Here is a 26967-nt window from a genome sequence, read left to right on the forward strand (position 1 = left end):
ACAATGATACTATACCGAGGTAATTTCAATTAACAACAACAACAACACCCAGCAATTTAAGGAATAACGATGACAATACCAATAAGGAGAAGAAAAGGTAAAAGAAAAAAAAGAGGGAAATAAATAATTTGCTAGCCTGAGGAATATGAATATGTTAGACTAAGGGACATGAATTTGTGGTCTACAATTGAGTTTCTAGGATGTTGTTCAGAAAATGGAATTTTTATCTGTGTAAGTTGTAAATAAAATAAACATTTTCTTTCATTTGTAAGTGGAATGTCTGTGTTGTTACACAGAACACAAGAGGCTATTTATGATTGTGAGATCCAATACTGAAATAAGTTAACAATAAATGGAATATTTTAAAAGTGGAACAGTAGAAATGGAAGAAGAGCTTTTAGTTTTTAAAAAGTCTTTTCCTTACCTTCATGCTGTGTAATTAAGAGACCCAAAAAGGAAAAAGATGATCAAAATATATCCTTTATTTGAGAGATGAGAAAGTTATTCTTTTGGAATTTCTTCTTTATGTGACTTTTAATTTGCAATTTTTCTTTATAATAGAGATTTTTTGACAAATATGCAAACATTTTAGCACATTATTTTGAATAAAATGTTTTAAAAAATCTTAATCTCATAAAATTAGTGATATTTAGATAAAAATTGAATTAATATCAAATTAGTTAAATTAGTAGTTCCTGTGATGTATATAGTTGTACATATGTAAAGAGAAATCCTTAACTGTGACAAACAGATGTTACCCTGACAAGGTAGATCATTACTATTCTACAGAGAGAGATTTGATTCCATTTTAATGCTGTATTTGGAAAAAAAAACCCAAGTGTGAATGACAGCATTTTCTGGGATGTTGGTACTATGCTCACATTAGGGACAAGATTACAGTCAACAATAATTTTCTTGTGATTGCCTAACAAAATTTTCTTTCAGGGGACACCAGTAGCATGTGGGAGAGAGGTGTAGGATAGCAAAGGCTGCATGAGAGTGATAGAAACATGTAACTATTTTCCCAGTTTTTACCCAGAACATAACTAGTGCACACAAGCAGGTTCAGAGCCAGGGAACACTGCTGCTCCTGCTGCCATAACCAGAGTGACTTGTGCAAGGCCATGAAGTAAGTCAGTGTCAGAATTTGTATCATGACTACAAGCTCTAGACCGTGGTACTAGCCATGGATATGAAGGCATGTAAAATTGCTTAAATACTATCCACTTGCTAAATTGTGAAGAGTTAAACAGACTGCAGTCATTGCAAAGGATGGGCTTTCTCTTCTGTGATTCTCACTGTGTAAAGATGAGCAAATAAATTAAATTTTATTCTTGCAAGCAATATGTCTTCAATCAAGGCAATTAATCCAAAAAGGTAGAACCAGCAAATTAATTAAAAACATTGAATCATAGTTTGAATTAAGGTTTCTCTTCAACCATGGAAATCAGAACTATTATAAAAGTGCTAAAATTAAAAATCTATATCAAAGAATAAATCTGGATAAATAAATCACCAGAAGAGACATCTGAAGAAATTGTACAAAATCTGAGGAATCTGACCACTGTGTCAACCTCTGATCTGTGTCCAGACTAGGGATTGCTGCTGGCATGCTAAAGTTGGATGGTGATATTTTTTTCATGAAATTCCTGTTCTGATACAGTCTACAATGAATACACTGTGATTCTGGGAGAAAAGCAATATTACTGTCATCTCAGAAACTAGTATAACACTGAATAAATATTCCTTACCTTATATGAACTTCATTTGCACTGAGCCCTCAGAACTTTCTTGCAGTCACTGAAGGTAAAGCTGGAGGATAAAAGATGGGAGAAAATTATATAGTATATGCATGTAGTTGTTAGTGCGCATGACATGGATAGAAACAGGCATTTCTCTTTTGACAATATAGAGACAAAAACTTTTTATTAAAACTATGGCTAAACCACATGCTTTTAAATAATCTATAAAGTAATGGCACATTTATTTTTATAAATTTTGGGTTCAGTCCTGTTGCCCACACATATTTATACTGAACATTTTCTTACTCAGGGTACCAGGGCTACTAGAAATCCCGTTGAAGGTGGCAGATAAAGTTCAAGATATTAGAAAGACCTTCCCATCTGGACTGGGGCACATCCTTCATACCCCTATTGCAAGCCCCAGAACGTTTTAGAAGAGCAGAAGATGAGTATGATATCCCATAAACTCCCATAAGGTCCCCTGTTAATCTTCAGTCTTCTAGATTATTATTTTTTTATGTGATCTTTATCAGGTATTTCCTGTGTACTTGCCCTCTCCCCCTCTCCAAACAAAGGCATATTAAACTATTTTAATTGTTGTTTTCCAGCACACATTAGCACAAGCTAGGAAGAAGGGAAAATGAAGCCTTTTACATATCTTTCAGTGCCTGTCTGCATCAGTCTTTCAGTCAAATGCCAGGCTGGTCAGCTCTCATTCACCTGCTCCACTCAAGTGCCACAAGAACAAAATATTCATTGCTCCCCTAAAGAATCCACTGTCAAGGCTTACTAGAATGTTCTGTGGATACCTCTCAGTGCTATTGGCTAGAGGATTCAGACACCCACTGCTCTGAAGTAATCAACAGGCAAGGCAGAAGAGGACAGTACTCCAAAATACTCAGAGACTGCTACATCACAAGGGGAGCTGAAAAGATCAGTGTGATTTTCAGAGCCACAAGACTTTCCCAAGGAACCAAGTCAAAAGATAACATACTTGCCACTGTGTAACATATGCTTTATCCTGGGAGCAGCAGAACACGTTCTCTTTTTCTATTACACTTTTTTTTTTTTTTTTCTTATAATACATTCAAGTTATAGGCAAAAATAGATCCTTAAAGCAAGCACCCCCCAAACAGTACTTTCCTGATATTAATTCCATCTAATGTTCCAGAAGTCATGTATGATACTGCAAAGATACTGCAAAGAGTGTCTGTCTTTAGTTCATCCTGGAATACTCAGAAACTGGGAAACCACCAAAACAGAAACTCAGGAGCCAGTGCCTAAAATAAATCCTCACACACATACACACACAAAATGCATTTCATAGAGTCCCTAAGGTAGGTGTCCCTCTGAAGCCAGGAATTTTTCTGAAAAGTAGAGAACCCAGTCAAAGGAAACATCCTTCCAAATTGATCACTAAATCAAATTAATGGACTGTTTGACCAGGAATTTAGGCAGTACTACTAGACAGAATTGTCCACAGAGCTAGTAGCCTTAGAAGATACTCCTTTCTGAAGGCTGGACCTGTTGCAGTGATGAATTTGGAGGTGGCCCAGCTCAAGTTTTTTCACAGACAAATATGCGTATTGAACACAATGAATGAATCATCTTCATATTCTTTAAACTCCAGCTATTTGAAGAAGAAAAGAAGGTGCTCCAAGACTCTTTAAAAGATCAAGAGCACTTCTGAAGATTATACTGTTTCTTTTGTCTTGGTAGCATCTGTTAGGAAGAATGACTATTAACACAAACAAGCTTCTCTCTTCAGAATTACTACAATTTATGCAATGGTGAACCTAAGAATTCTTTGGAAGTGGGTTTGGGAACATTGAAATGGAGTATGGAAAATAACCTCTCTGCCATTTTTAGAGAGAGCAGCAAGAGTATTCTCTTGGAAAGGTCCAATCACAGCTGCCTGCCTGCAAAATTGTTTCCTAGTCACTGAGACCTTTTCTATGTCTTTTTAGCTCTCTGTTTCTTCACAGGTGCATGTCCCTTCTGTGTTTTTCTACAAGGTTTATGAAAGGAGCTTGAGCATAACAACACGAGTAGGGCAAAAGAAGAGAGCAAGAGTGTTTGCTGTGAACTTTCTATGTGGTTCTGAGAGCTGTGGTCTGACCAGATTCACGAGAGGCTAAGTAAGAGAGTAAGACAATACCTTCATGTACTGCACTATGGGGATGAGAGGAAAAGAGCAGGAAGTTGAAGGATGCATGGGCAGCAGAGGGAATATTTTGAAACCTAGTACATGTCTTTTCTGTTTGGGGCTTCTGTAGCTATATATTCTTGCACAGTAGCTGCCAGTAATCTTTATGGCTGTTCAGAAAAGTGGTGGTGGCCAGAACAAACTTTATGATTGGTAGGATAGCTGTAAAAGACAATGGGGCATGCAAGTGTGTTGAGGGTGCAAGACTTTTCAGGCTTGCATGTAGCTTGTTACAAGCCACATTTGGATTAATCGTCCCAGACTTGATTTTTGGCAGCACTGACAGAACACAGGCTCCATGAGGAAGGAAGGGGGATAAAATATCTGGAAATCATTGAGGCAGAGAGGAGGACGATGTAGAAGAGGGGGATACAGCCACTTTAGTTATGACAGTCCATGCACATGATTCTCCATTTGCCATCATGGGTAGGACTTAGATCTTGAGACTGAGAGCCTGGCCTGTGATTTTTCTGTGATGCAGGAAGTTTTCCTTTCAGCAATCACTCTTGGGTCTGTACTCCAGAAAACTGGCAGAACGGGGCACAATTGCTTAGACTACGTTGTGTTAAGCAGCAGTACAGAGTACACAGATTTCTTTTCTGCCGTAAGAAATAAGATAAACTTAGAGCAATGAGGGCAGATCATGAATAATCAAGACAGTTAAAAGACAATGGTCCCATGAGGGCTGGGAATTTCAGTGTAGCTTTTCAATAAACTGTTCTCCATACACCTTTCCATACCCATTACAGTTTTGAGTTCAGAGTCTAGAGATATGGCCCCAAAAGCTGACACTCAGCCATTTGACAATGTTGGTCTTAAAGAGTTTGATACTGATAGTACCTCATAATCATTCAGAGGAAAGAGCTCTCTAAAGCTTATCAAAGACTCCCTTCAAGGTCAATCAGCAATATATATTACAGAGGTGGGTTTTTTTATTATTATTGCAAAAAATGGGGATTTTTTTAGTCACAACCCCTGAGGTAAATTAAAAACACATTCATGTTTGAGTATAAAGACATTTAATGAGCAATGCACTAGGCAGAGCCCCACCATCACACATGGTTCTACAGGCAGTGTGCAAAAATGCGGCACGAGCTGATATCTTATGTACACTTACACCAGCAGCAATCATACTATTACAAGGCAATAATGTGTTTTTTTCCCATCCTATCCACAAGGGAGTTTATGGTCCTTTGTATGGAATTGTTTCTGCTCTGACATGGCAAGTTCCAGCCAGTTTAACCTGGTTCTATAGTTAGGCCTTCTTGCCTCCTAAACCAGGTAGTACTTCAGTCCTCTATTATTGTGACCGAGCAATTAGCATTTGAATTTCCCCTTCACTCCTCCCTTTATGAGAAGTTATTACTCACATGCATTCATGATATCAAGGGATATAATGCTTGCTTAATATTTTCTGATCATGCATGAGATCTTGCAGATTTCTGCTGAAGACCTGTGGAATTTGCAGTAGAGATCTCTGTTTTTATTAACTTCAGGGAGGAGGACACTGAGGGACAAGTACATACTGAAACATCTATCTGTAGAGCATAAAGTAGAAAAATAAAGGGTTGGGCTCAGAAGAAGATTCCATCATCTTTTTACAAATACAAGGTGAGAAACCGAACAGCTCAGTACCTGACACTATGGAGGAATCAGCCATCAGAAAGCTGCTGTGTTGGATGGGATGGGGACAGACAGATGATAGCACAGGATTGGTCACAAAGACAAATCTTGACATCTCATCAGGAATGAGACACCTATCTCTCCATTTCCCTCTTCCAAAAGGTCCAAAAGCTACACATACGTCTACTTCCAAATTTTTTTAATTTGTACCTGAATTAGCACTTCTGGGTGACACTGTTGTAGAGAAAAAAACTGGTAACTTTAGCAGCCTTACTGATTACCCACACTAGATAGCTAAAGGAAGTCGACTTCTCGATCTTCTGACTAAATAGATACATATTAAGTTTTCACTAGACAACACATAAACTACAAGAGACATGTATCTATGGCAAGTTTAAAGTAAAATACCCTATAAATAACATCAATTAGATTTTTTTTTGCACTTTTCATGCCAGGAAAAAAATGTTTACTGTTATTGAACTGAAGCCAAAATATGCAGTTTTAGGATCTCTTGTGATTTTTCTGAGCTCTAGACACCTACATAACTAAGTTGTCTTGCTTCAGGACAAGTTACATCAATCAGCAGTTTCCTTGTTACATTATAAACACCTGGGATAATGTGCAAGATAAATGCCGTTATCCTTCATTCATAAAATTAATCCCTTCCAAGAGTACTTTACAAGCATATGTAATTTAGATACATAAGAGCACTTTGTATAGGACAATTTACCAGAAAAAAAATGCCATTGTAAGTACTGACATTTGCATCTTGAAAATGTCCAAGAAGTAGCAAGGCAGACACTCCCTGACTGAGGGGAATAACATTCAAAATACACCTTCTAATAGGATCTGAATTGCCACGAAGGTGAGAAATGCAGCTGAGACACAAAGGAAAGCCGTGTGTGGTGATGTAATCCTCAAGTCTGAATAGTGTTTATAACTCTCCTACCTAGATGCCATTTCCAAATGCTGGTTGGACAAGTAGTTAACAATGGAGCTTCTCTGTGGTGTTTCTTAGCCTTTTCTTGTTCTCTTCCTTTCAGCTCATTGGTTTTGCACAACAGGACACTTATCGTCGTACAAAGGAGGTCTGAGTCATTTCAGCTGCCCTGCAGTCTGCCAGATAAAAAGACTAGACCTTTCCCGAGGTACCACATGCCTGTAAATACTAGAAGTTAATTTATCTGAAAGGAGGTCCTTTGCCCAGGGCTCTTCAAAACCCTTCCGCTAATCATTCAGGGTCGTTTACATCTCAGTTACTGTAGCTGACCATAAACACTGGAAACTCTTAAAGTAAAAGAAGGGAGGAGCCTTGTGTAGCCTACAGCAGTGAGCTTGCTAGACTACAGAAGAAACAGTCATACTAATCCAAATAAGAAATTTATTAATCTGTTACCTGTATGTGGTCATTCTGGAGGTGGTTTTCAAAGTTTTACAAAATCTGCATCAAAACGCTTCATTTTTTGTCCCTTTGTCTTTCCCAAGAATCCAAGTAAAACTGTAGAAATATGGTAGCATAGCAGATGCAGATTTTTATGACAGCAATTATCTGTTGAATATTTCAAGGTATCTGACCCGTCTAGATGCAATGTATTTGTGGTGATATCCATTTCTTATCCCTGTACATCCTCCCTAAGGCATATAAAGTCCGGAACTGAAAAAGGATCTTATAGCTTAGTTTGTGCTATATCCTTCACACAGCTGTGTAAGGGACAGCCAGAATGCCTGTATGCCCCAAAGCAGGTGAAAGAGGATATGTTCAGAATAATGACCCAGTGTTTCTTGCACCTGCTAGCAAAGAGATAACAGTAACTGTGCTATTTAAAGGATAGAGCTTTAGTCTTTGAACATATGGAGAAAACAAAAAAAAATATTTCATTCCAAGCAGGGATAATACAGGCTAGATCTGTGTCTGGAAAGAAAGGTCATGAGCTTATGACCATATGCAGATGCTAAGAAAGTGCTGTATGCACATTGCTACCTAGGACTGCATGCTGATACAACATGGATCAGAGAAAGGTTTTTCTTCAGCTGCTGCCCCAGTGCAGACCCTTGGCAATACTAATGGCATGCTCTCCCCATATGCCTGCCTTTTTAGGTTCCAACACCTGATGATATAAAATCATTGAAAAGACACAAACCAGCCTGAAAAACATCTTCCCTTAGTCAGAGTACCAATGAACATCAGATCATTTTACAGCAGTAATCTCTCACCTTTGAATACTTACTTGGTTTTAAAGAAATACGAAATGTTCTCACAAAATAAGGCGCTCACTTTGAGCATGTGACAACTTTTACTTCCCAAGTATGCCATCAGGTTTACTACATTTAACAAAACAAACATATGACATGACATCTCAGGCTTCGAGGCAGTTTCAGTTGCCAGGTTCGTGCATAGAGATTCAAAGACTATACATATATGCACTCATGAAAGGCCTACACCTCTCTGAGTTATTCTACTTGTAATCACAGGCAGTCATTGTCAGGCACAGTGAAAATTAATTAGGTCACAATTTCCAACCAGTACATGCAACAGTGCACAAACCTATTTGAAAAAACTGGCCTAGAAAGACTCGTAGTTCATTAAAGGAATTCTGTTTCTTCACAATCTTCCCATTCATCACTCTGAGCCTTGCCCTTTTCGTCGTGACTTTGTGAAAATCATTTGTAACCGGTATGAACCAGGGCTACATGCAGGTACAATGAGGGGCTTGCAGTGTTCCAGCTCCATGTCTGCCAGGGTATCTGGAGCAGACACAGCAACAGGGTAAGGAGGGAGAGGCAAAGGCAGGTAGCAGAAAGTATCAGTTTTTAGGCTTCCTTAGATTGAAAATTGATAGAAAGATGTCTATTGAAATAAAGCTTTAATAAGAGTCATGCCTATAAGCTTTGCACATATAGCTTCTCAAAAATAGAGTAGCTATCTCTTTAAACTCCACAAGTTCTATGGTGCACATTTTTGCTGATTCTCTGTCCTTTTGATCCTCTGGGACATGATAGACCAGTGATGCTCATTACACCACCTGCTCGTCAGGGAAAATCTGTCACCCTGTGTGATTGCTAAGAAGGTTTATACACACTGCTCCAGACCTGAAGCTTTGTAAAGTTAGAAGGCCTGGCAGGAAAAACTTGAGACTTCTTCACAGTTGATTACACAAGGCATTATGTGAACACCCACTAAGGTTATTTACAAGTACTCACAGAAATAGCTTAGAGTCTATTCCCAACCCCAGGGCTTACCACTGTTTTTAGAAGCTGCTGCTAAACACCTATGCAGTTGCAATGATTTCTTCCTTGTATCTAAAACTGGTGGGCTTTTATTTCACTAACACAAGCAGATAACACATAACCTAAACCCTCTTTTGTCTCATGGCAGAAATGAAGCAGGGGTTTAGCTTCTCTACGTGAGATTACCTGCTGATCTCTGGTCCAACTAGGCTCACTATAAGGTTAATGAGAGCAGAGACATGGCTCTTGTAACACAAGATTAATTTTGGTTTACATTAATTTTCCAGACTTAGGAATTCTGTCCCTCAAAATCAGGGATAGAGTCCAGTAATCCTGGAAGAATTCCTTTGCTTTAATTGACGCCTAAATTCTTGCTTTTCCTCTTACCATTTATCCAATCCACAAACTACCACACTCCAATACTTTATCTTCTGAAGAAGGGATCCTACAGAAAACAATAGTCTTTTCTCTGATGACCTTAAACTAAATCAGTAAATCTACTCAACACACTGTAATATGCAGGAAGAAATCACTAGTAATCAAGGAAGGACTGCCTTGTCCATTGAAAATAATGAGAGTTTCTCAGGCAATTTCAATCTTGACATTTAGTAAAATCTGAGCAGCTGATTTTGCGAACAAAGTTCTTTAAAGATTTTTATGTGTGCCATGTCTTATGTGTGATCATATATCAACTCCTCACCAGCATGGTCAGCATTATTAAATCTACTGCAAAGATACTTCTTCCAACTCAGGGAATTATATCAGACTTCTAAGTCCATAACTAGAAAATAAGGAGTTTTGATAACAGAGGAAAGGCAAGACTTTACTATTGTAATCTTCATACTCTGACAGGGGAGTATGGTCTTGTCAGCATAAGCTTCCTTTCAATTTTCTTGCAGTGTAAGTCATTATGTTCTACCGTGCCTCTGATACTCCTCATGTCACTTATTCACCTTGGCCTCCTGTTCTCATTCTCCTCATCTAACCATTTAAAATCTCTTTTTCTTCGCAAAGGATGTCTTGCCTCTTTTTATTTCTATCTGCTCCCTTTTTCTTTTTTTTTTTTTTTTGTTATTTCCGCACATCATCATCACTCCAGCCTTTCCACTCCAGCTTCTCAATCCATCTCTGCCTCAGCTTCACATCCAGAAACCAGGATACACATCTCTCTTCTTTAGGACACTCCCTCTACCTCAGTTGCCACTACCAGCTTCCTTTTTTACTCTCTCAATCTACAACATCTGTCCCCTTTTACCATCTTCAATCATGTCCCTCTGAATTTAAGTGAGGCAGGATCCTCCCGAAGCCAACAGACCTAAAGGCAACTGGTTGACAACATAAGGGAGAGTGTCCTTACCCTTACTTCCATCAATTGTTTCTGCTCCTGCCTGCAGCACCCCACAGCTATAACTGCACTGAAAATCGTGCTAAACTCTGAAAATGTCAGAAAAGAACATGCACAAGTAAATTGATCTACGAGACAGAGAACAGCAAAGCTGTTGAAATTATACTGAGAAAGGATGAACTGTCTTTTTTGGGGAACCTAGATGACCAAATTTATAGAAGAAAAATGGCTGCTGCCTGATATAACCATTTATTCACTCTTACACCTCCTAGCCAGGTCCTTTCTCTATCTCATGGTAGACCTGGAGTTTTCCAAAGAAAAACACTAGTTAACTTTTAGTTAGGAATTCATAGATGTGAGGATATGAGGCCTGATACTCCTCAGAGGTGGAGCTGTGGATTTGCTTACAGAGAAGAAAGTGCAATACTCAGTTTTAACTCAGTTTTAACAGGAACAAGTTCAACAGTGATCTATACATTTAAATGTGATGATAAAACTTCATAATCAAGAACAACAATTTTTCAGTTGAACATGAAGGATATAGAAGAAGAGCCTACAATCTTGAAATGTTGTAAAACATTTCAACTTAATTCCAGTGTAACAAGTTTTCAATTAGGTAATTCACTGTTGTTTTTTGTTTATTGGTGGGAGAATTTTGGTTGTTTTTGTTTGGGTTTTTCTGTCCAGTCTGCATAGCTATTGCATCTTTTCATTTTTCTGAGCTAGTCGAAGAGTTGCCCTCTATAGTCACTAGAGAGAAATGAGCCCTCTGTGGGTACAACTCATCTGACCTACACTGGATTTATACTTTTAGATGAGCGGTATCGTGTTTGTTTCCCTCTGTGCTGTACAGAAGAAGCTTAGGATGTTTCTCTCCAAGATACACAAGGTCCTCATCTTCTCCAGTTTTTAACAAATTCTCTTATTTGCATGTGCATACATTTTCCACTTGCTGTATGACTGAGAAAAAGTAATGCATGTGCATAACTGTGGAAACAAAATTGTAGTTTCAAATGCACCGGGCTTCTTGGAATCCCTTGTATGCTCTTACAGCTGATAAAAGGCAACAACAGCTTGTGATTTTGGCCAGAGAGTTTGTGCCCTCTTAGGACTTTGTTCAGATAAAACCAGAGGAACAGAGACCACTTCCATAGCTGCTAGGCTGAAACACAATATTCTCAGTGAGGCAAAATGCTTTACTCTACCTTTAGATAAATGTGTATTGAAAGAACAGAGCTTTTTTGCCCAACTATCCCAACCCCTTAATAGAGTGGAAATAATCCCTGAGCATATGATCAATCTCTTGTAGTTTTTGCTTCTCCATAAGCACCCGAATATGGAAGAGACAATCTGGCCTGAAGTGTAAATATAGTCTGGAACAAAAGCACAGTATTTGAGTTTGAAAAAGAATTATCAGGCCTGAAGCCATAAAATTTCCACTTGTAACTGTCTGTCTTTGACTCACTGCTTTAGCAGTACTTCTGTCTGCTTAACAAGTTTTGAAACAAACATGCAGGCAGAAGGGTTGAAGTGTTATTTGTCCCTTGGTGAATCCTCAAAGGAAATCAAAGAAAGGAATAAAGTTTTGTAGCAGATGAAAAATTCCCCTACCTTTTATTTTCTCCCTGTTTGTATCTGGTTCTGTTGATACTTGAGACCTCTTATGCATTCACAACAACATTTCTCAATTTAGTGAGCATTCCATGGCAATTGATTTAGACAATGCAATAGCTGTGACGGCAATCGGGAGGCACTCCAAATTTTAAAAGTAACAGGACACGCAAAATTGAAGCCTACTGACTGTTTTTGTGATAATTGAATTTCATTGAGTTTTAGCAGTGAGAAATGAGCAATAAAAGGGCTGTTTCCAGCCACAGTTCCAGGAAACAGCTAGGGCAGCATGCATCAGAAAAATATACTGTGAACATTTATATGCAGAAATCATCTGAGTTACAGATTCAGCCCAACAAGCTTCTTTCCATCTTAGCTGCAAAAATAATTTCAAAATAGAATAGGCAAGCCTTTGAGATAACAAATTAAAGATAAAAAGGGCTGAATAATTCTGTATAGCTCCAGGACTGCAAATTTGCTGTATGGGCAATTTAAATACGTTCCATTCTGAACAGTTATTGTAAATGAGGATGTCTTTGGTTGCAGTTTTTCCGGAACAGTTCCTGAGGAAAGCTGTTTTCCTGGTGCTTAGAAACTTAATTTGTCACAACTCAAAATGTGCCTTGGCTTTTTATACTGTTTGAACTAGTTGCTCTTGGAGTGATTGTATTTCTGGGGGTCACTTTCGAGGTCTTGTTTTCAATAACAGCAGTAGTTCTCCCTATTCTTAATGCAACTCCAATTCACTCTGCTGACACTCAGCACTGGTTTGAGAATAGCCTTCACACCTTCAGAAATGGCAGATTAAGGAGTTGCACAGAATATTTTGTACTTTGTAGGAAACAATGAAACTTCGTAACACACTGTCCAATTGAACCATATTTCTGCAAGTGGAGCCCAGAAAGGATAGATTGGATACAAACAGATCTCTGTGACTGCTCCTTTGATTACAAGAAATGCTTTCTTCCTCTTTACAGAAGTTCCAGACTTAAACAACTACTGCTTCTATGGAAAGCAGTTCTTCAGAAGTGAAGATTTCTTGCCTCTTTTTATTTGACTTCTGTGCAGATTTCCTGAGCTCAGTAGCTTAAAGGTGGGTGATTAATGAATATGTGATCCAGACCCTGATCAAAATCCGAATAAAATAATGTTTTTTTTGTCAGATGTCTGACCTGTTTTATGATAAAGATTTTTATGACTGGTGAAACTGCAGGTAAGTGTTGCCTCAGAGCTTAGCCTCGCAGTGGAGATACATGCACAGTGCTTAAGGAGCAACTATACCTATCTGTGTTTTGTAATGATGTTCAGTCCACTGGAGGCCGTAAGTTTCAGTAAGCCTGTCAAGGATCTGGGTAAGTACCATTGAATGTAAACTCAAATATCTAAAAGAATAGTATTAAAAGGAATCAGCAAACAACATTTTGTTGTTGTTTTTTTAAATATACCTGCCTCCTACCTGAGACACATTGTGTATAATGAAAGAAGATTTATATGGTTCTCAGAATGAAATAAAATTTAGCTCAGCTACTTTTTATCACTTTTAACAAACAATGGTTGCATAGAAAGACTTTGAGCAAGTCTAGCTGAGAGAGGGCTTTGTTCTGAACAATTGCTGACTAACCTGTTTTAATATCTTTCTTTTAAGTAATCATTCATTCTACTCTCTTACCTTGAAGAGAGGAGAACTGATGAGAATTTAAATAAAATTAATATTAATAGATCTGGGGCAAAACTTAATCAACTCAGTCTATTACCTCTGCATAAATAAATGAGCTTTTGTCCATAGGATAAGCTAGTTATGTATTGCACAGATAGAATTGTAACCATAAGGAAAAAAAAAAAGAAAAAAAATAGAAGAAAAAAAAAAAGACTTACACAACCACTCTGATTTTTCCCATGGAACTTTTACAGAGTCAGTGCGTAGCAGAGCTGCCAGATTCAAAAATAGAAATGCCTTCATTACTCATTTGTGCAAAGGGAATGAGGCAAAATGTGGGTGAGCATACAGTTGGACATGAAAAAGCAGTAAGAGCACAGAGGGACAATAATGGCAGCATGGGGAACCATAAACCAGCACTGATTGGCATTTACCATTAATTTGTATTCAGTGTGATGCAGCTGATGAGACACTGGAAATAATGTATGTTTAAGAGGCAGTGCTCAGAATTGCTCTGCCACCATGCCAAAGACCTGGTGAACTGAGGAAGTGTGACAATTGCCAGCTTTTTCTCAAATGCAGAATCTGACTTTGAGGGATCAGCTTCCCTCTGTTGTAATGAAAATTAGAGACCTACAATGGTACATTTCAAGAAACACAGGGAGTATAAATGTAAGCCAGCTGGGAGAAAGAAGAATATGTATCAGATAGTTTCTGTGGTGTCAGAGGGTATAAATGCAAATAGCTTTCTGTGATGGTAACTCTGGAGGACACACTTAAAGTGTAACCGAAATGCAAGAAACTTGAAGGCATTGAATAATTTCTAAATTCTGCACAAAAAAGCAGCCCCCACACTTTTTGCTCTCTCTTTTCACAGTAGGCCAATAAAGAAAAAATTAACAGATTATTAAAATATTTCAAAGATGTATTTCAAACTGTTTCTGTAGACACATTCTTATCTACCAGTAATGAATGTCGGTCAATCAATGACAAGACTTTTGGAGGATAACTTTTTTAATATTAGTATTAGTACTAGAGCATACTACTTTGTAAATATCAGGGTGCAAGCAAAAACCTGCAGGGAATGTTTGGGAGTTGTTTTTTTGTTTGTTTGTATTGTTTTGTTGGGGTTTTTTTGTTGTTGTTTTCTGAGTCTGCCCCTCTTTTGGCTTGCTCAGGGCACAGGTGCACAAAGTAGGAAGGTTTCCTTCTCATGTGCGGAAGAGAAGCAGGCTGCTGCACAACAGACTTGCTGAGGTACCAAAAGCTTTACTGGACAAAGCCTACAGCTCAAAGCAGGTGTGTGTGTCATTCTTTTCCATTATACTAAACCATAGAGCAACACATATTTGCCAGCTGCACTTTTGCTTTTGTTTACTGCAGCTACTCAGTGGCTCATTAAATCTGAAGGAAATGTCTATTTTCTTGTAAGGTGCATATCATTACCAATTATTTCATTTTCAGGGTCTAGTACTCATTGTAGAATGTGGGCTAAAAGGGAAGTACTGATGCTGTACTTTAGACATCTTGTTAGCTAGAGAGCGAGAATTGTGGAATTAAACTGGTTTGTTGTTGAATATCAGCAAATACAAGATGAACCCTGGGAGGGAAGTCAGGGAATCAGCTTTTCCACTGACTCACTGTGTAGCCCTGCTCACAGCACTCAGGGGTTAGATCCTGATCCCTGTCACAACTTTTAATACTGTAAACCAGGAAGACACATCCCTCAATGTTAAAAAACAAAAAAAGGTTTAAAACAAAATATGGTTCTTAAGTGATTCAGAATCCTTACCTATGTCATCAAGGGTACCAGGATAACAGTACTTACCCACCTTACAAGGAAGGCATGTCAAGAGCAGATCTACCTGGCTTGAACCTATACAGTGCTAAGCATTATTACAATGACGTTACTTACTAAAACAGTAACAGCAGGTTAACATATAGTTAATGGTATTATACACAGTTTGGATACGCTATGGATTGCAGACTAAAAAGAATACCTCTTCAGCATTTTTGAAGGGTCAACTAAGTCAGAAAGAAGGTTGAATATCTGGTAGCTTCATAAGGAAAAGGTGACAAATAAATTCCTCTTTATGTTTTGGTATCATTTTTTACATTTCTTAAGTCATTTTGCCTTCTCTTGTTCTGCAAATGACCCTTCCATCTGTTAGCACTGCAGTGGTTTATTACTGTAAGTTGGTAAATTATTCTATATAAGTGTGAAGTATCAGACTACATATTTCTATATATCAGTTCATGGAGTGGTTTACTTATTGTAGAAAAATCTATTGTTTGCATAAAGAGGTGGTTTAGTTAAATCTGACTGAAAGTTTAATTGCTCTGTTTGAATAACAATCCCTATCCAGCCTGCATAGCAATACAGCATCAGTTTCTCCTGGGCATCTAACAAACACAGATGTGTATTAGAGAAGCAACTTCCAAACTCTCACCTGATTATTACTTGCACTGTGTGTGTCCCTCCTGGTGGACTGCAAATGAGCAGTCACTTAAAAAGTTCAAAGAGCAGAACATGGCCTTCTCAAAAATTTTGGCTCTTTACAATTTTCTGCCAAAGTTAACAAATGGCCACTTTATCACAGAATCACAGAATCTTAGGGGTTGGAAGGGACGTCGAAAGATCATCTAGTCCAACCCCCCTGCCAGAGCAGGATCACCTAGAGCACATAACACAGGAACTTGTCCAAATGGGTTTTGCATGTCTCCAGTGAAGCAGATTCCACAGCCTCTCTGGGCAGCCTGTTCCAGTGCTCTGTCACTCTCACAGTAAAGAAGTTTTTTCTGATATTTACATGGGACCTCCTATGCTCCAGTTTGCACCCATTGCCTCTTGTCCTATCACTGGACATCACTGAAAAAAGCCTGGCTCCATCCTCCTGACACTCGCTCTTAACATATTTGTAAACTTTGATGAGGGCACACTCTGTTCTCTCATCCAGGTCATTGATGAAAATAGTAAACAGTACTGGTCCCAGTACTGATCCCTGAGGGACTCCACTAGTCACAGACCTCCAACTAGATTCTGTCCCACTGACCACAACTCTCTGACTTCTTTTCAACCAGTTCACAATCCATCTCGCTACCTGATCATCAAGACCACACTTCCTCGGCTTATCTACGAGGATGCTGTGTGAGACAGTGTCAAGTGTTATCATTTTAGTTTTAATTAAAGCAATTACATAAATTAGGTTTACACAATGACAAACTCCATGAAGTGTCTAAGAGGAGGTTTCCTTGTGAAGCTTCTCTCTTGAGCCTTGAAATCCATAGACATGCAGAGGTTCTTGAGGAACTTGAAGAAGATACAGTGCAGAAGGAAGCAGTGTCTTTGCCACTCCGCCTCACCACCACATATCAAAAAGAAGGCCTTATGCACTCTGAGCTTCTGCAACTGAACATATTGTCTTGAAAAAGTCTGGGATCACATCATGCTTGTGAAAATATAGATAACCAAAATCTTGCACCTGTTTCTCACCCTGCCAGGTATTCCTGTTCAGGCATTATCCAATGTCAAATAAAGGCCAATGCAAACAGTTGTCAATCTACTACTGTTAAAGACAGCTTTATTGGCAGCTTCTTCAAAATAGGACCCCAAAAATATCTATCTTCTTATATCATTTAACTGCTTTATCCAAAGATGAAGAATTGAAAATAGTTGCTCGAGGAAAGATGCAATTAGAAGTACAAGGACCTAAAAGTTGTAAATTGTGTTAATTGGACTGGTGAGTATGGCTTGATCAATGAGGTTAAAGGGCCCTGCATCTGTAATTGATCTGTCTTCACAACTGCACACTTCTTCCAGTATGAGTAGAGCAGCTTCCCTGACATGGTGTTAGCCTAAGCATGGCAACAGAGGATGGCAGCCAGAAGTTAAGCTTTTTCTTTTGAAAAAAAAAATAAAAAATCTAGAAACTAACTTCTTTGTGCATGAAGTCTATCAATTCACTAAGCTTCAACGAACAGTGTTAAGCAGAGAATCAAGAGTAATCTAATGTGATTGTGAAGCATACTGTATTGGCTGCTCCCAAGACCACAGAAGGAGAACTAGACTGTTGTCCCTGGTGTGACATCCACCAAGACACCTCAAGGATTCTTTCTCCTTAATTCCATGCAGACTTTAACATTTAAAGCCTAAGTAGATAAAGGATTTATTATGAGATGCAAGGGGAAGATAATTTGGAGATTGTGTGAAAATTATTATTGGACATATAGGGGAAGGACTGAAGGGTGGGAAAAGGAGGCATCAAGAGGGAAAAGAGAAAGAAAATGGGATACAAGGGGCTGGTTGAGTGAAAACAGGCAGCTGAACTCTGCACTTGATTACCATGGCTTATCCTGTATTCCTACTACATCATATTTCTAATGATCTTAGGTGTGGGTGTGCTCTCTGTTCTGAGTCGGTGTGTGAGTGCTAGAGAACTTCAAGTTGGATTGGGTGGGAAGGTGGATAAGAACCAGTGATGTGAGAAAGCACAAACCTGAAAGGCCTGGCAGTCAAGGAGCCAGGCACTGCAGGAGACTGGGGTCTGTGAGCAAGCTACTGTATCGACTGAATGTCCAAGAGACTGAGTGTCCTGCTCCTGTCTCTCTACAAGAGAGAGGGAGCAGGATGAGGTTAACATCTGCAAAGATCCAAAGACTGGATAAGGAGTCTTACACATGGATGCTGGACCGACTTCAAGTCTGTGGGGATCATTCAATGGTAAACTTGTACCATAATCTGTGTCTGTGAGGTACTGAAAGATATTCTGAAATTACATACATAGTTAATAGATTATATTGTTACATGTGATTACATTGTAGAAGGGGATAAAAAATTATTATATTATTGAGAACAAACAACAGTTTAATAGCAGACATATACCAATGTTGTCTCATGATAGAAGGGACCCTAAATGTTTTTAAATGTGTCCCTTTACTGTCCAGTGCTCAGAATGCTTTCTAGTCTAGTTTCATAAGACACATTCGAAACATATTTGGACGCACATAAACAGTGGCTACAAAGACCAAAATGGGATTATGATGGAATTCAGGTGCTTAGATGAACAATTCACCTAAAAATTCCCTATCCAGCTCTATTTTCAACCTGGAGACCCTTGAATTGCAGAAATACTTCTCTTTTTAAATTACTCTTCACATGCAAAAGTTCTGTGTTTTCAAATCACTTCATCTTTACTGGCTGAACAGCTATGAGTTGTTTCAGGAAAAAGGTCATCCACAATGCAGGAACTACATAATTTCATTTAAGGCCTCTGAGTAAATCCATCTAGGTGCAGCTCCTAGAAGAGGATTCGCTCTAGAAGCTAATCCTTTCTTTCAGGGATGGCCTGAAGGGAATTTTTTTTTTTTTTTTAATTAAGTCAATAGTGATGGCATAAAACATACAAACTGTTCTTGGAGCAGCAAAAAGGGTAGCCAGAGTGTGTCTCATCTTTGGTCCAGCAATTCTTCAACTGGCCAGCTAGAGCTAGCCATGCCTCAGTTGAGAAACCTTCCTTCCATGTGGTACATTTTTCTTTGGGACAGTGAACATTGTGTGCCTGAGATGCTCTGCAGTTGGTAGTGTTAAGCCTGTGTTTTCCTTTTTTGCCTGCCCTAAACACTCAGTTACTGGGCTTGGGGAGGGAGAAATATCCATCATACATAAGGTTAGCATACAGTAATGCTAAAACATGTGGTACCTATATCCTTTTGTATATCTAGCCTATTAATCATTCACAGCACAGTAATACTGCCACACCAGGACAGTAAAAACAGAAGTTTGTGCTTGTTATAGACCCAGAGCAAATATGTCAATTGCTCTAGCATTCAATGTCTACCAAAAAAAAAAAATAAAAAGAAGATAGCTAAATAAGCAGACCAACATCATCTGACAATGGCATGGTGGTTTGGTTGGATGACTCAGTGTGACATCAGTGTCTGAAGATTCCTTTACACTAAAATTAGATCACACAGTTCATGATCTACCCTGGGAGAAAACATTAGAATCCACTCATTCAGACTTTTTAATCTATCTTGTTTGTGTGCATCATCAGAGTCTTTGTTAGAGGGCTGTTGTTTGCAGATGGTTGCACTTGCAGAGCAGAAAGAGCAAGACCTGAAGATAATGACATCTAATTTCCCAGCCACTTCTATAATCCTCAATTTAGCATTTCAGCAGAACAGATTTGTATCAACTAAAGCTAAATAAATAATATTCCCAGATTAACAGCATAAAAATAAGTGCTGTGGCTCTGCTTACTTTTTTGGGAGTAAAAGTGGTTCATGATGATGCCTTATTTTTGTGTTTAAAGCATCAGCTTTGCTGTTGTCTTTTGCTGATTTCAGTCTCTGTAAACACACTGTAACACTGACCTGAACATCAAACTTTACTCACATGCACCTATATTCTCTTAAGTGGTGAGGGGAAAGACTCTAGCTATTAACAACACAAAAAATACTAAGAAATATCCATATGATGCATCTTTAATGGCTCCTCAGTAGAATATAAAAAAGATATTCAACGATGCTTTAATGAAGTGTACTGGAAGAAAATCCCTATGAAGATGGACATAGGTGGATTCATCATAACTCTGGACTTAGCTACTCAAACTTAGGCTCTTTTACAGCTTTATTTCTGTTGCATGAACTCTTAATAGTCATAGTCATCCTCTGCTGAAATCCCAAAACCATAGACTAAAGTTATAGATGTGTGTTATAATGAACTAAAGCATAAAAATCACTCCTTGTTAAGCACATAACTTGTTTAAAAAACACTTCAGCAGAAAGCTGTGTAATATTGATAGGCAACGTTAAGACTGTCTAGCTGCCAACAGAACTGCATTCACCAGCAATGACTAAATACAGTGAAGTAAAGGTCTCCGAAAGTAGTTATTAGTGCAGCAAACTAAAGCACCAACTAACTTCAAGACAGCAGTTGCAATAATTTGCAGTTTCTAAACTGTTTCACTGACCCTAGGTGAGCTACATTATATTTAACAGACTGGGTAAATCTCAAACGCAAACATTTCCCTGGGACTGCCACTGTGCTAACTGATGACTATCATACTTCCTTATGATCATTTTCAGAGAGGCTGTTGGGAGCACATGTCTGGCAGTGAAGCAAGCACCTCTGGAAACCAGATTCATAGAGGCTTTATAGTCATAAACAAACTTCTAAGTTATCAGTCCTACAGTCTTTGATCATATTGATCATGATGTGTTTAACGTTTTTACATGGGTTCTCATTAAATAACTGAACCTAATTCAAATCTACTGGGTTTTAAATAACATTAAATAATTAAGTTAAATATACCTCTGAAACTTCTACGAATTATGGCAATGCAGCCCAAGAAAATAGCCCACCTTTTTAAATCAGCTTTAGTTTATATGTAGTCTTCATGTATTAATCAACTTGTTTTGTAAAAGAGAGGTAAATTTAAGAGGAACTGCACATTCATTTTTCTGAATAAATGGTTTTATATGGTTCATCTTTGTCTCTTAATCTACTATACATTAAAGAAATCAGTTTCTCAGTTATAACTAATTTTCTGCCAGGGTGTAATTCATATTTGTGCATTCCAGCATATATGTATTACACTAGTCTGTTTGGAAGTTGGCAGAGGCAAGCCAGCTGAGAATTAGGATCAACATGCTATTTCTGGTCAATTTGTTCTGGCAGCAAAATATTTTATAAACATTAAGTGGCATTGTAATTTCATTGGTGTTTTTTCTCCTTGTACATTCTCCATTCCAGGCTGAGATATTTTTCAGCTACTCAGTTTTACTTGGATTGATATCTTAATTTGGGGAATGAGGATAAGCAGCAAGGCAATAGAAAACTGATCCTTTTGTGCAGGGTTAGTCAAATCAGATAATTGCAAAATTTCTAACTGTCTATTAAACCAGGATTTTTTGACAAATTATTAAACTCCACAGTTTTGCTTAGAAAAGCGTTCAAAGAATACCAATATTACACCCTGCCAATTTCACGTGATATTGATTGTATAGCACATTTGTGGTCAAGGTACCCTACAAAAAAGCAATTTTAAAGTGTGACTTTCCTGATGGAACAGACTTTGTCCATTGGAATTCTGCTTGAGATTTGCTGGAATGTTGTTGGCAGATCTTCAGCTCGAGCACATTGATAGAGTTTCTCATTCTGATGGTTAATTTTGTTGCTGTGCAAGTGAACATGATAATTAACCAAGAATGCAAGCAGACCAACATTGGTTTTCCAAGATATTATTGGACTACTTTTCAAGAGATCGGAGTAGCACACACTGATTGAGCAATCACCATAATATTAGCTAATTAATAGATATTCTCATATTGACTAATATTTCATGTATTTCAGAAAGCTTTTGACTATTACTGAATGGATGTTCTTTTTGAGCGATACAGGTAGATCATCTCCAAAAGAACACGTTGCCAATATAAAACACTCAAGTTTTATGTTGATAATCACAGTACACAGTGTTTAACTTTTATTTCAGATTTTTTTTCCTTAAACAACTTCATGTTCTGGTGTCAAACCTACATCTTTATTAAGAGATGCACATGTTTTCTGATACTTATATCTAGTCTACCTCCTTTTACTTTTATTTTCAGTTGCAAACCAAGAGAATGCCATAACTATTAAGAAGTCAGTAACTGGAGGTATAGCTGATACTGAGAATCATTGCTTCAGTTGGATCTTCTGATAATTTAATTCAGTAATTCACTCGCAACAAGTCAGTTTCCCAAGGCAAGTATAATTGCTGCAAAGAAATGTGGACTACAAATAATTTGGTTTTTTCTAGTTAAAATCATTTTCTATTCTCCTTTTACAGAAACCTTCTGCCATTCCTTCTATTCTTAGAAGAATGATTAATAGTACTAAAAGAGCACTCTCATATTTTTCAAATATGCTAAGATTGGTTGGTTTGTTTTATTTTATTTTGAGTGAGAACAGTCAAAACTCTGACAGACACACCTTTAATTACAACTGTGCTACTGGCATTGAGGTAGAGAATTCCACCTACAGACAACAGATATGGAACTATGCATGAAGACAGATGCCGCTCTTGTGCAATTATGACACAGACCTGCTGATCCTACTGTTTAGTGATGAGAGTACTAAGTTTAAATCTACACCATACAGTATTTCATGAAGTAAGCTTATCCTATACAGCACTTGGTAGTGGTTACATTGGTTTTAAACCCTGTTACCATATGCAATGCTGTACCAAACCAACACTAGCAAGACAAAGGACATAAATCACTCTGACATATTGACCTCTGAATCTATTTTGGCTTTACTTTCTAAGGATATCAGTGGGATTCAACAGCAGAGAGTTGTTAAACTAATGCTAAAATAAGATCAAACACAGGTAGGCTGAATTATTTTATGGAGAGTCTGAGCATTCTCCTTTCACTATGGAGAGAGACTAGGTAAGTAGTTTGGACAAGACATCTACAGGGGGATTTATCCACTGTAACACAGATATCAGAAAGCTATGTATCTGAACTACTCACCTTAGGGTTGTTTTTAAAGCTATAATTTGGTTTTATTTTTTAACAACTAATAAAATTTCACATTCTTTTCACTAGCAAAATAGAGCTCTTTATAAAAGCCTCAGAGTCAATCAAATTGACAACACAGATGAAACTAAAAAGTACAAAAAAACAGGTAAAAATCAATCTAAAATTACTGAAAAAATTATTATTCGACAGATGAAAAAGCAGTTTGGAGGTTTTTCAGCTTTTGATAGGAGACCAAACCCCAGTGGGAAAGAGAATGAAAAAAGGAAAAGGGAAAAACCTGCAGAGATGGGAACTACCTAAAATTAATCCTTTTTCAGGGTTGTTCTAAGATAAAATATTCACATAACTAAGCTTATTTGATCAAGGATCTAATGCTGTGAGTGAGAAAGTGTCCAATATGGAAGAGAAAAGACACTTGCTCCAGAGTGTCATATGACAGAATTCAAATGACAGTTTGCTAAAACAGGACAAGGCAATGGCACTGGGAGGAAAAAAAAAAAAAAAAAAAAAAAAAAAAAAAGGCAAAGCTGCAAAGGATTATTCTTCACAGCAGGAGTCTTGCAGGCATCAGTAGAAGATAAACTGCATGTGCAAGGAGTGATAATATAAACTCTAGTTAAGCAGAACTGTTTGGAGGAATAATGGGCAACATTGCCTTGCATGACTGTATCATCATAAAAACAAATAGGACAGATATTAATTTCATGTTGGCTATGGATGTATAAGCCAATGTGCTTCCAGAAGCAATATAATAGCATTGATGTAAGAAAAACACATTTGGCAAAAAATAAATCATTGAAGCTCTAGACTTACTATGGTCAGAAAAAAAAAAACACGTCCCCACTAAAACAGAATATTATCCAAATTGCACATTATACATTTCACCTCATTTCACCTAAAAATTTTGAGTCAGTATTCTGACACAGGGAAGAAGGTTGTAGCTTTTAAAGCATGACAGTGAAAAACATTGTGCCTATATATGGAATTTTCACTAGAGCTAGAATTAAGTATAGCCTAGTTGGGTTTAAAATGAGCAAATGGTCTTTAAAAGAGGATGCATGCAAAGCAACACAGGACACAGACTTTAAAAAAAGAATTTCACAGAGATAGGGAAGCTCGCAACAGATTATGCCAAATAGTAGAGTAAATACACCAAGATTATCCCCTGGGCCATGACTCTAGAAAAGTATTCAAAGGTTTGAAGACCATAGTAGGTTCATTACAAAGGGCATGTGGATAAAACTGTAATAATATCTATATTGTTGGTCAGTATACAGCTCAATATAGCGAAAAAAACCCAAAACATTTTTTCACAGGCTAAAAATTCAGATTAAATATTTTTGTGCATCTGAGGAATCAACAGGTTACCTTTAGAAACTCATGGCATACATTTGTGGCAGACAAAGAATTGTCATTTGGTTTGAATTTGTGACATAAGTTGACCTAACTTTAGGAGTCAAGTTTTGTCCAGAAAGTCTTCAGTATGCAGCTTATGACTCGTTGAATAGTTTCTTAATCTCTATTTATTGCAATGTCTACAGGCTTGATTAAGCTGCCTCAAAGTAGGCATCTCATACTCTTCAAGATGTACTAGGATATCAAATAGAGTTTTACAGAGCTGTGTCACAGTATTTACTGGAGAGTTATGCCTTTCAAGAGTGGCAGCTAGAGTTAAGGCAACACCTAAAGACTCTTAAATGATACTAGATAGGCACCTAGTGTGCAGGCAACTGGATCAAGGCCTAGATCTCCATTGTCAGTAAAAGGAGTTGTAAACTCAGCTCACGTTTAAGCTTCTGCCTGTAGATACCTACATTAACATGTTTTTTTATCTGGAACTACATTCCACTCAAGGGGTTTACAAAATAGTTGCCTAGATTTCTGCCAGGTCTCTAGGTTTCCATTGAAACTAATAGAGATGTAGTCAACACGGTCAGAGCCTGAATCATTTAGCTGAGCAAATACCCAGTACCCCTTCAGACATCCTACTGTATCTAAGATGACTGCACTAACCCAAAAGATATGCCACAGAATAAATAGGAGACACACCTGGAACAGGAGCTGAAGGCAGGAAAGAATATTCCACACTGCCAAATATAGCAGAAGGTGGCTGTCCTCAGGCAGCTGGAAATTGAAATGTGTAAATTTAATAGAAATTTGTCTTTCAGATTTCTTGCTTGAGAGAAGATTATTAAAAAAAAACAGACTTAGAAAGTCTTGTCTTACTTAACAGAATTGACTATAATATCCAGAGCTGCTTCTGAGGATAAAACCCTGAAGAAAATATGTATACCTTTCTGATATTGAAAAAACATTTCCATCATCTATTATCAATTTGTAGAGGGTGTCTTAGTAGCAGAGAATACGTAATTTGAAGACACTACAGAAAAGCTCTTACAAGATATGTGTGTGATTAGTCAGAAACTGAGAAATCTAAAGGAAAAGTCAGAAACATTCCAAACCAAAATAATACAAGCAGAGACACTGACAAAATGTAATTCTAAACTGAAGCCCTATCAAAGAAACACATAGAAGTTGCTGGTACGCACACACACACTGAATGTAAAACAAGCTCCTTCACTACTCCAAAATCCAAATTAAACACAGCTTTACCTTTTTACTGAACTTTGTTACTACCTTACCAAAACAACTTTCACATGGAATAAAATTTAACTTTCAGTCAAAATCTTTTATTGTTAATTATTATTACCATATTTTATTGCAAAATTTTCATTTCAAGAGGCCCTTGAATTATGGAGATATTGAAATTCAGGTATTAGATTATGTATAGATCTGTAAGATCTGAATGACTGGCAGCAACTGTTGATATGCAGGGGTTCAGAGGGGCCTCAGTAAGCTGGAGGAACAGCCTGACAAATCTGGCAAAGGCAACAAAGCCCTGCATTTGGAACTGAATAAAGCAGGCAACAGTACTGGCTGTGGACTGACTGGCTGGAGGGACAGTTCTACAGAAAAGGACCTGGTGATCTTGATGGTGGAACTTGAGTCAGCATACACCCTTGTGATGATGGTTAATGTTATCCTGGGCTGCATTCCTAAGGGTATAGTCAGGAAGTAAAGGGAAGTGTTTACCCCTACCTTCCTGGAACTTCTGTGCTTGCTTCTGGAGTATTATACCTGGTTTGGGCACTACTGTGAACAATACATATTCACAAGTTAGAGTATAGAGGCAGACTGCTAAAATGCTCAGGAGCATTTCAGTGTTCAGTTCTGGGCCCCTCACTAGAGGAAGGCCATTGAGGTGCTCGAGTGTGTCCAGAGAAGCTGGTGAAAAGTCTAGAGAACAAGTCGTACAAGGAGTGGCTGAGGGAACTGGGGTTGTTTAGCCTGAAGAAAAGGAGGCTGAGAGGAGACCTCATCGCCCTCTACAACTACCTGAAAGAAGTTGTAGTGAGGTGGGCATTGGCCTCTTCTCCCTAGTAAACAATGGCAGGACTAGAGTAAATGGCCTGAATTGCAGCAGGGGAGGTTTAGGCTGGATATTAGGAAGAATTACTTTACTGAAAGAGTGGTCAGGCACTGGAGCAACCTGCCCAGGGAGGTGGCTGAGTCACCATCCTTGGAGGTATTCAAGAAATATGTAGATGTGTCATTTCAGGGCATGCTCTAGTGGCTGAGGTTGTAGGAGGTTTTGTGGGGGTTTTTTTGGAGTGGTGTGTTTTTATTTGTTTGGTGTTTTAGATTTATGTTGTTGGTTGGACTCAGTGATCTCAGAGATCCTTTCCAACCATGAGGATTCTGTGATTCTGTGAAAAGATTCTTCAACCTGGTTAAGCCCTGGAAGGGGCTGCCCAGAGGGACTGTGTAGTCTTTGTCCTTGGAAATAGTCAGAACTCAACTGGACAAAGCCTGGAAAACTTGGTCTAATTTTGAAGTTACCCTTGCTTTGAGCGCTACAAGGGTATATTAGATGTCCCCCAGAAGTCCCCTTAAGCCTAAATTATTCTATTCCTCTGATAATTTAGTATAATCTTTTTTTCTTGTGGTGAGCTCCTAGCTGACTGATCTTAAT

This window comes from Apus apus, chromosome 3 (assembly GCF_020740795.1).
Source record: "Apus apus isolate bApuApu2 chromosome 3, bApuApu2.pri.cur, whole genome shotgun sequence".
Classification (NCBI taxonomy): Eukaryota; Metazoa; Chordata; class Aves; order Apodiformes; family Apodidae; genus Apus; species Apus apus.